This window comes from Grammomys surdaster, unplaced genomic scaffold (assembly GCF_004785775.1).
Source record: "Grammomys surdaster isolate TR1022 unplaced genomic scaffold, NIH_TR_1.0 207, whole genome shotgun sequence".
NCBI lineage: Eukaryota > Metazoa > Chordata > Mammalia > Rodentia > Muridae > Grammomys > Grammomys surdaster.
Genome location: NW_021604652.1, coordinates 1,028,775 through 1,036,806, shown reverse-complemented (window position 1 = coordinate 1,036,806; position 8,032 = coordinate 1,028,775). Strand labels below are relative to the sequence as shown.

Genomic DNA, 8,032 nt, shown 5'->3' with positions numbered 1-8,032 from the left:
TCTCTCTCTCTCTCTCTCTCTCTCTCTCTCTCTCTCTCTCTCTCTCTCTCTCTTTCTCTCTCTCTCTCTCGTAGAATCTCAAAAACTACCTTTAAGACTGTTATAGTAAAGTATTTGCCTTGCAAGAATGAAAATCTGAGTTGGAGTCCCTTGAACTCATAAACACAATAAAACAAACAAACAAATGACCCCCCAAAAAAACACAGGTGAGGGGCTAGAGGGATGACTTTGGTCAAGAGCTTCTCTTCCAGTGGATCCAAGTTTGTTTCCCAGCACCCACATTGAGCAGCTCACATCCACCTCTTACTCCAGCTGATCCAATACTGTCTTTCAACTTCTTCAGGTATACCTACACATACACATGTACATCCATCCACACATCCAAATAAATTGTTCTTAAAAATCTAAAAGCAAAGCCAGATGTGGTGGAATGTGCATGTAAATACCAGAACTGTGCTGATGGAGACATTCATATCTCTGGGGTTCACTGGAAAGCCAGACTTGGAGAGCTATGGTAGTGAGAAATGTTATCTAAAAACAAACAAGGTAGACTTCACTTAAAGAGTGACAGCCAAAGTTGTCTTCTGGTCTTGTCACATGTGCTGGCTAGTTTTATGCCAACTTGACATAAAATCAGGAGTTCACTTCCAAGGTGGAAGGCCTGTCAGATTCAGCATTGACTTGACCTGACACGTCTCAGACCCGTTGGAATCCACCATCACCCCATACAGGAAAACAACCTTTGAGTGCAACACTTAAGGAAAGATGAGAGAAAACAGCTTGTTCTTTTGGTAGTGTAGTGAAGTGACTTAAAGTAGAAAATGAAGGAAATGATCAGATCTTTGCAGAACCAGCAGTATCTTCAAAAGAAGAAAACTGTTCAGAATTCCAAGAAAGTTTGGACATAGACAATGGATCTGAAAAGGATAACTCAGAGAATAAAAATAAAGATGCATGCCAATCTAAATCACTTGATACTGTGTCATCCAGTGCACTCCAAAGTGATTCTGTGAAGAATACTAAAGCAAGATTGGCAAAGCAGGTTCAAGAGAAGGAAGACTTTCTTTGGAGGTTAAAACTAGCCAAAATGTACAGAATGAAGACTAACCTGCCTGAGGTAGAGCTGTTAGTAAGGAAATGGAGGAACTGTAGCCAGCGGCTGCTGAATGAGCTGCAGTCAGTTTCATCTGAGGACAGGACAATGAGAAAGTAAGCCTCACCAAGTTTGACTGCTATGGAATATTGACAAATTGCTGCACTATAGTAGAAGTGAAGAAGAATTTACAGTTTTCTGTTGTTTTGGGGAAGGGGGGTTAGTGATGGGATCCTACCCAGGCCCTCAAATATGCTCCATTCCTGAGCTACATACAGAATATCTTTAAGAATGACAGTATGGAAAGATAAATGTTTTAAAGGGAGGAAAGATATAAGGTGTGTGGCTTAGAGGAAGGTATCTTTAACAGTTCAGGATATTCTAATACATAAACAAAATTATAAAATGAAGCTTGGTATTTTGGATATGTTTGCTAAAGAAAATATTTAAGTAAGTATAAGAAAGTAAATCCAGTTTAAAAGGAAGTTTGGATAATTCTAGAAACCAGGTTTAATACATTGATTTGGGGGCAAGAGGTTTATATATTCTGTGTTAAAAAAAAAAAAAAGGATACTATTCACCCAGGGGACCCTGCTCATTGCCAGAGGGACTCACATGGTGGAAGAATACTACTCCTGAAAGTTGTCCTTGGAAGTCCACATGAGGTAGAGTTGATAAAAGGAGGTAGATCAACAAATAACAACAATATAAGCTATATCCTTGGATATGAGAACTAAGTATTTTATTTATAATTTATTTATTTATGTATTTTTTTTATGTATAAGTGCTCTATCTGCATGTACACCTGCATGCCAGAAGAGGGCACCAGATCCCATTACCGATGGTTCTGAGCCACCATGTGGTTGCTGGGATTTGAACTCTTTACCACTGAGCCATCTTGATAGCCATTTCTTTTCTATTTTGAGATTGTAATCACACCATTCCCCCCTTCCTTTTCCTTCCATGAAACGCTCCCATACACTTTACTCCTCCTTGCTCTTTTTTAAATTCATGGGCTAATTTTTCATCAATTCTTGTTCCATGTACACATAACTAATTATTTTATGTAACTTCTTCACAAATAAGTATAGCAATTTCAAGTTATCATAGCTTGCATAAGACTTTATTGTTTATTATTGTGTGTATGTGCGTGTGTATGCATGTGTGTGTGTGTGCGTGTGTGTGCGCGTGTGTGCATGTGTGTGTGTGTGTGTGTGTGTGTGTGTGTGTGTGTGTGTGTGCATATACACACGTAGAGGCTGGAGCTCCATGACAAGTATCTTCTACCACTCTTCACTTTCTTTTTCAGGCAGTACCTCACATTTAAAATTTTTGCCTTAAAGGATATACCGACAGAAGGTCACTATTAATTTTATTTAGAAATTAGGAAGTAAACTGGAGAAAATAAATAATTTAAGCTCACGATATCCCACCAACACATTAATAATATAGAAATGAGTAAAATGTATCAAGATGGTAATAATGGTACTAAGTAGATTTTGTTTTTCTTTTTAAGAGTGATTCTGGTATTTTTAATTTTCCATAATGAGATGTATTACTTTAATAACAATAAGATAGAAAAAGCAAAATTTTCCTTTTAACCTTGAACAAGAAAATGAACAGTAGAAATAAAAAGATAAATTAGATGGGGAAAATAGCCAATAAAAACATGCAAATGTAAACTTGGCCTAATGGCACTTACAAATAATACATTTTTTTCATGTCCAAAATTGGCAAACGTATTTAAAAGGAATATTTTCTAAGGGAGTTTACCAGCTTTCAAGGCAGCAGAAAACACCCATTTCTGTTTCTTTAAAGCACAAATGGCCTGGGCAAGGTGACACAGACCTTTAATCCCAGCACTTGAGAGGCAGAGGCAGATGGAGCTCTGTGAGTTGGAGACCAGCCTGGTCTACAGAGCTGGTCTAGGACAGTCCAGGATAGCCAGGGGTACATAGAGAAACCCTGTGTCAAAAAACAAAACCACAAAAAATAAGCACACACACACACACACACACACACACACACACACACACACACACACCCCACTGAAACAAAGAATTGAAGGAAAAGGAGTTGGTTTTTATTTTTGTGTTGCTTTGCTACCACCTGCAGGCAATTATATAAATTACAGCTAAGGAATGTTTCTTGTCCTGAAATTCACATTAGCAGTGTGTTCCACATGCATCCTCAAAAACACACACAAAGGAGAAGAAATTTAGACTCTGCCTGTAGCTACAGAAGTAAAGTGGAAATAATGAATTCGGAATTCTTGTGCAGATGATTAGTTCTCAAATTAATGCATAGAGAATTCAGATGAATGGAAACTCGTATATCAAAGATAGGAGCCTAGATTACTTCTTGGGCCATAAAACAAATTTTACCAATTATAAAACAATGGAAATCATATGGAATATATTACCTTACCATAATGGATTTGATCTAGAAAAGGCTAGAATAAGACATTCCCAGTCTCTTTTTCTCTAACACCATAGCCAGTTGCGGGTCTCTGTGTTACTCACTAACTACTAAAAAGAGATGCTTCTCTAGTGAGGGTGGAAAGGTTTATTAATACATTAATTAATATATGAGTATACATTTCAGGTTAACATTATGAACTCACAGTGGTTGTGACAGCATGCAAAAGCCTAAGCTAGACTAGAGCCCTGCATGGAAAGGGAAGGTGGACCCACCCCTACCAGAGAAGCTATTGGTGAATAATCTAGGAGTTGGGGAAAGGGGTGAAAATGACCAAAGTGTACATGAAATACTCAATGAACTAATAAAATATATTTCAAAAAACCTGTTTTATTAATCAGATATTAAACAATTTTAAAATTATAAACAGAATTTAAAAGCACAACAATTGAAATTAATTTGAAGGCTGCTAGAATATGGAGAAACTTTGAAATTCTATTCTAAATGAAAGAAGCCAAACAAAAGGTCATGTATTATAAAAATTTCACTTATTCGATATACCTAGACTAGGTAAGTCCATAGAGGAGAGATGAAAATGAATATTGAGTTCCTTTTTCTATGGTAATGGAAATGTTCTGGAATTAGTGGTAATTGATATACAACCTTGTATGTATACTAAAAACTGAATACTGTATTTCTAAGCAATGCACTGTATGGTAAATGAATTCTCAATAAATGGAATGGTTAACTTGTTCTCTTAAAGCAACAATAACAAGTGTTGATGAGAATGTGGGGCACTGGATCACTCTCACATTGTTGACAGGGATGTAAAATGGTTCAGCAATTCTGCAAAAGTTTTGACAGTTTCTTATTTTAAAACTAAGTTAAACACATACTAATGATACAATATTGCCATTGAACCCCTAGGCATTTATTCCAGAGATTTAAAAAAAAGCAATTTATGTCCACACAAAAGCCTGTTAGCAAACGTTCAAGATAACTTTGTCCCTAAGAGTTCTGAACCAGAAACCAAAGACTGCTTTAATAGCTGAGAGACTTTTAAAACTATGGTACATTCACAACATGAAAAATCAACTCAGAAATACTTTCTTTTTCTTTCTTTCTTTTTTTTTTTTTGGTTTTTCGAGACAGGGTTTCTCTGTGTAGTCCTATCTGTCCTGGAACTCACTCTGTAGACCAGGCTGGCCTCGAACTCAGAAATCCACCTGCCTCTGCCTCCCAAGTGCTGGGATTAAAGGCGTGCGCCACCACCGCCTGGCTCAGAAATACTTTCAATGTCTTGATTCTATTTATATAACTCTTTATTAGCAAGCAAAGTTGTGCTTTGACAGTATGTACATGTCATAAACCGACTACACTAACCTCCCACTCTTTCCCATCTCCCAAAGCAACCCTGCCAACCTTATCTCTTCCCTACAAATCTCTTTTTCAAATCATGTGTATTTGTTTTGTTTGTTTTGTGATCTATTGAGTACAACCAGGGCCATCTGTGTGACCATGGGTATGAAACCATTTAACCTATTTGTTGGAGTCTGATAGCCTCATCATTGCAATGGTTGTACTGAGTCTTGATGGAATTTTGCAGCCCTTCCTATCTTCCATCTCTTAGTCCCTGACTGCTCTTCTGCAATACTTCCCCGAGACTTAGACAATGAAGATTCCATCGTCCACATCCATGCCACTGGTATTCTTGATAATAACCATTCTGACTACAGTGAGATGAAAATTGAAAAGTGAGAATCTGTGTTTCCTTGATTGCAAAGGATGGTGAGTCTTGTGTTTCCTAGCCATTTGCAGTGCTTCTTTTGAGAACTCTCTGTTTAGTGCTCTAGATCATTTTAATTGGGTTGTTTATTTTCTTGATGTTACCAAGAGAGGTGGTCCTCCCCAGCAAACAACACTCCAATTGGATGTACAGTATCAAATAGCCCTGAAAACATAAGTATAAGTTACATTATATGAACTGAATAGGTTATATTTAAGTATATGTATATATGTATGTGTGTATATATATATATATATATTGCATGTGTTTTATATATGTATATATGTGTATGTATATCTGTATCTATCTTGCATGCAATAACGATTAGTGAAAAAGAGCCCATGAATTTGAAAAACAGCAGGGAAGGTGGAAGGGTTTTAAGGAAAGAAAAGAAATGTAATTATGATCTCAAAGATGCCAAAATGAAAATTCCTTATATATTCTAGACACTAATCCTCTGACAGATGCATAATTTGAGGACCTCGTCCCATTCTGTGGGCTAACTGTCCAGTTAATAGTGTTGTTATATAGAAACTTTATTTTCATGAGATCTCATTTGTCAGTTTTATATCCTGTACCATCAGATTCCTATTTAGAACATCTCCATGACTATATGTTGAAAAATGCGCCCTACTTTTTGCTATAAAACTTTCAGAGTATGAGGTCTTAGGTTGAGAGTCTCAATCTACTTGGAACTGATTTCTTTCTTTGTTTCTTTCCTCCTCTCCCTCTCCCTCTCCCTCTCCCTCTCCCCCTCCCCCTCCCTCTCTCCCCCTCCCCCTCCCCCTCTCCCTCTCTCACCTTTCTTTCTTTTGGTCAGATACATTTGTCTGCATGTTGACTTCTTTCCCTATTTGTATCTAATATATTTCTTGTTTTAGTGCTTTAGCTAAGACTTCAAGCACTGGTATTAACGAGTAGTAGAGAATATGAACAACCTTGTTTTTAGCAGCAATACACTTGAGTTTGTCTTCATTTTATATGAAGTTATCTACAGGTTTTCATAGACAGCCTCTTATCACACTGAGGTACTCCGCCTTCACCCTTACTCTGTCCACTTTATCACGTGATTTCTGTCCTTGAGTCCATTTACGTGCTCTGTTACATTTATTGACTTAGTTATGACGAGCCACACCTCTCAATCTCAGGAAGGAAGGTAACTCCATCATGAATAATTTCTGATGTGATTTTGAATATGGTGTGCCAGCATTTTACAGAGAATTTCTACACTTACGTTCACCCAGGATATCAGTGTGTAATTTCCTTTTTTGTCTTTATTTTTTAAAAAATTTTGAGATAATTATACCATTTCCTCCTTCCCTTTCCTACCACCAAATTCTACCATACCCTATCCCTCCTTACTTTTAAATTCATGGCCTCTTTTAAAATTAATTGTTGTTATACTCATACTACAATACACGATTGTTCCAAAATATAACAGTCTCAGTTTGTATAATGTCTCCCTTCTGACTGATTGTATTAGTTTAGGTCTTCTTTCTCTTGCTTTTGGTTACTTTGGCTAAAGGTTTGTCAATCTTACTTATCTTTTCAAAGAACCAACTATTTTCCCCTCCCTCTTCTCCTCCATCTCATTCCTCCCCTATCAACTCCTCCTTTATTTCTCTTCAGAAAATAGCCAGCCTTGATGGATATCAATCAGCCATTGCATGTCAGATTTGCAGTAAGACTAGACACCCCCTTTCCTAATAAGGCTAGATGGGGCAACCTAGTAGGAAGAAAGGGTCCCCCAAACACAGGCAACAGAGTCAGAGACAGCTCCTGCTCCCACTGATAGAAGTCCCACAAGAAGGACCTTCTGAAGGTACGTGCAGAGAGCCTGGGTTAGGCCCATTCAGGCTCTCTAGTGGACAGGCTCCTCTGTGAGCCCCTATTCTTTATAGACCTTAAAAGAATAAACGTTATTATTTTTTTAAGTGCAACTACAAAAATTAGTACTAATTAGCTCTTCTTTGAAAGTGCAGTAGAATTCTGCACTAAAACCATCTGTCCCTAGGCTTTTTTTTATTTTTTATTTTTTTCGGTTGGGAGAGTTTAAGTGCTGCTTTTATTTCTTTAGGGTTATGGGACTATTTAAATAGTCTACCTGATCTTGATTTAACTTTGGTTAAGTGGTATCTAGAAAATCATCCATTTCATTAAGATTTTCTAACAGCTCCAAAATAGCAGACAGACTTCACTGGGTCTGAAATTTGGTATCCTGTTTCCAGCATGTTCATATAATCTAAGGAATAACTAAGGTTTTGGTCCTGTTGACACATAGCCAAAATGAAATTTCAGCAACCCATTCAATAATCATCACTGAGTTCCACTAGTTCCCTTAGCTGAACTGCATCCAAATGTTCCTCTAGGCAGAAAATAGAATATTCTAATAGGCTCAGAAGAAGAGGAAAATCAAAAGGAACCCACTTCAACAAATGTATAAAACACAACAGAGCAACGTAAAAACGACACAACCACCACCTATAACCCACAACTAACTAACTTCCCTACAAGGGACCCTAAATTATAGATAGCTGGACTGAGAATTTACAGTCTTACTGTTCCTTGTTTTGCTTAGCTGTTTTTTTTTTTTTGTATACTTGGACTCCCATTTTATTCCTGTTGTCTTTAATTTAATTCAAGTAGCTATTTGTGCCTGCTCTGAATGTTTTAAGCTTGTTGAGCATGTATTGTCTTTTGGAATTCTGTGTCTTTAATTTCTTGTAACTTGTTCT

The 8,032-nt window shown here is 37.1% G+C and overlaps 1 pseudogene; it reads left to right on the top strand.

The window, feature by feature from the left end:
- Window positions 1-1,382, top strand: part of LOC114624503 — a 2,737-nt pseudogene extending 1,355 nt beyond the window's left edge.
- The last annotated feature ends 6,650 nt before the right edge of the window (window positions 1,383-8,032 follow it).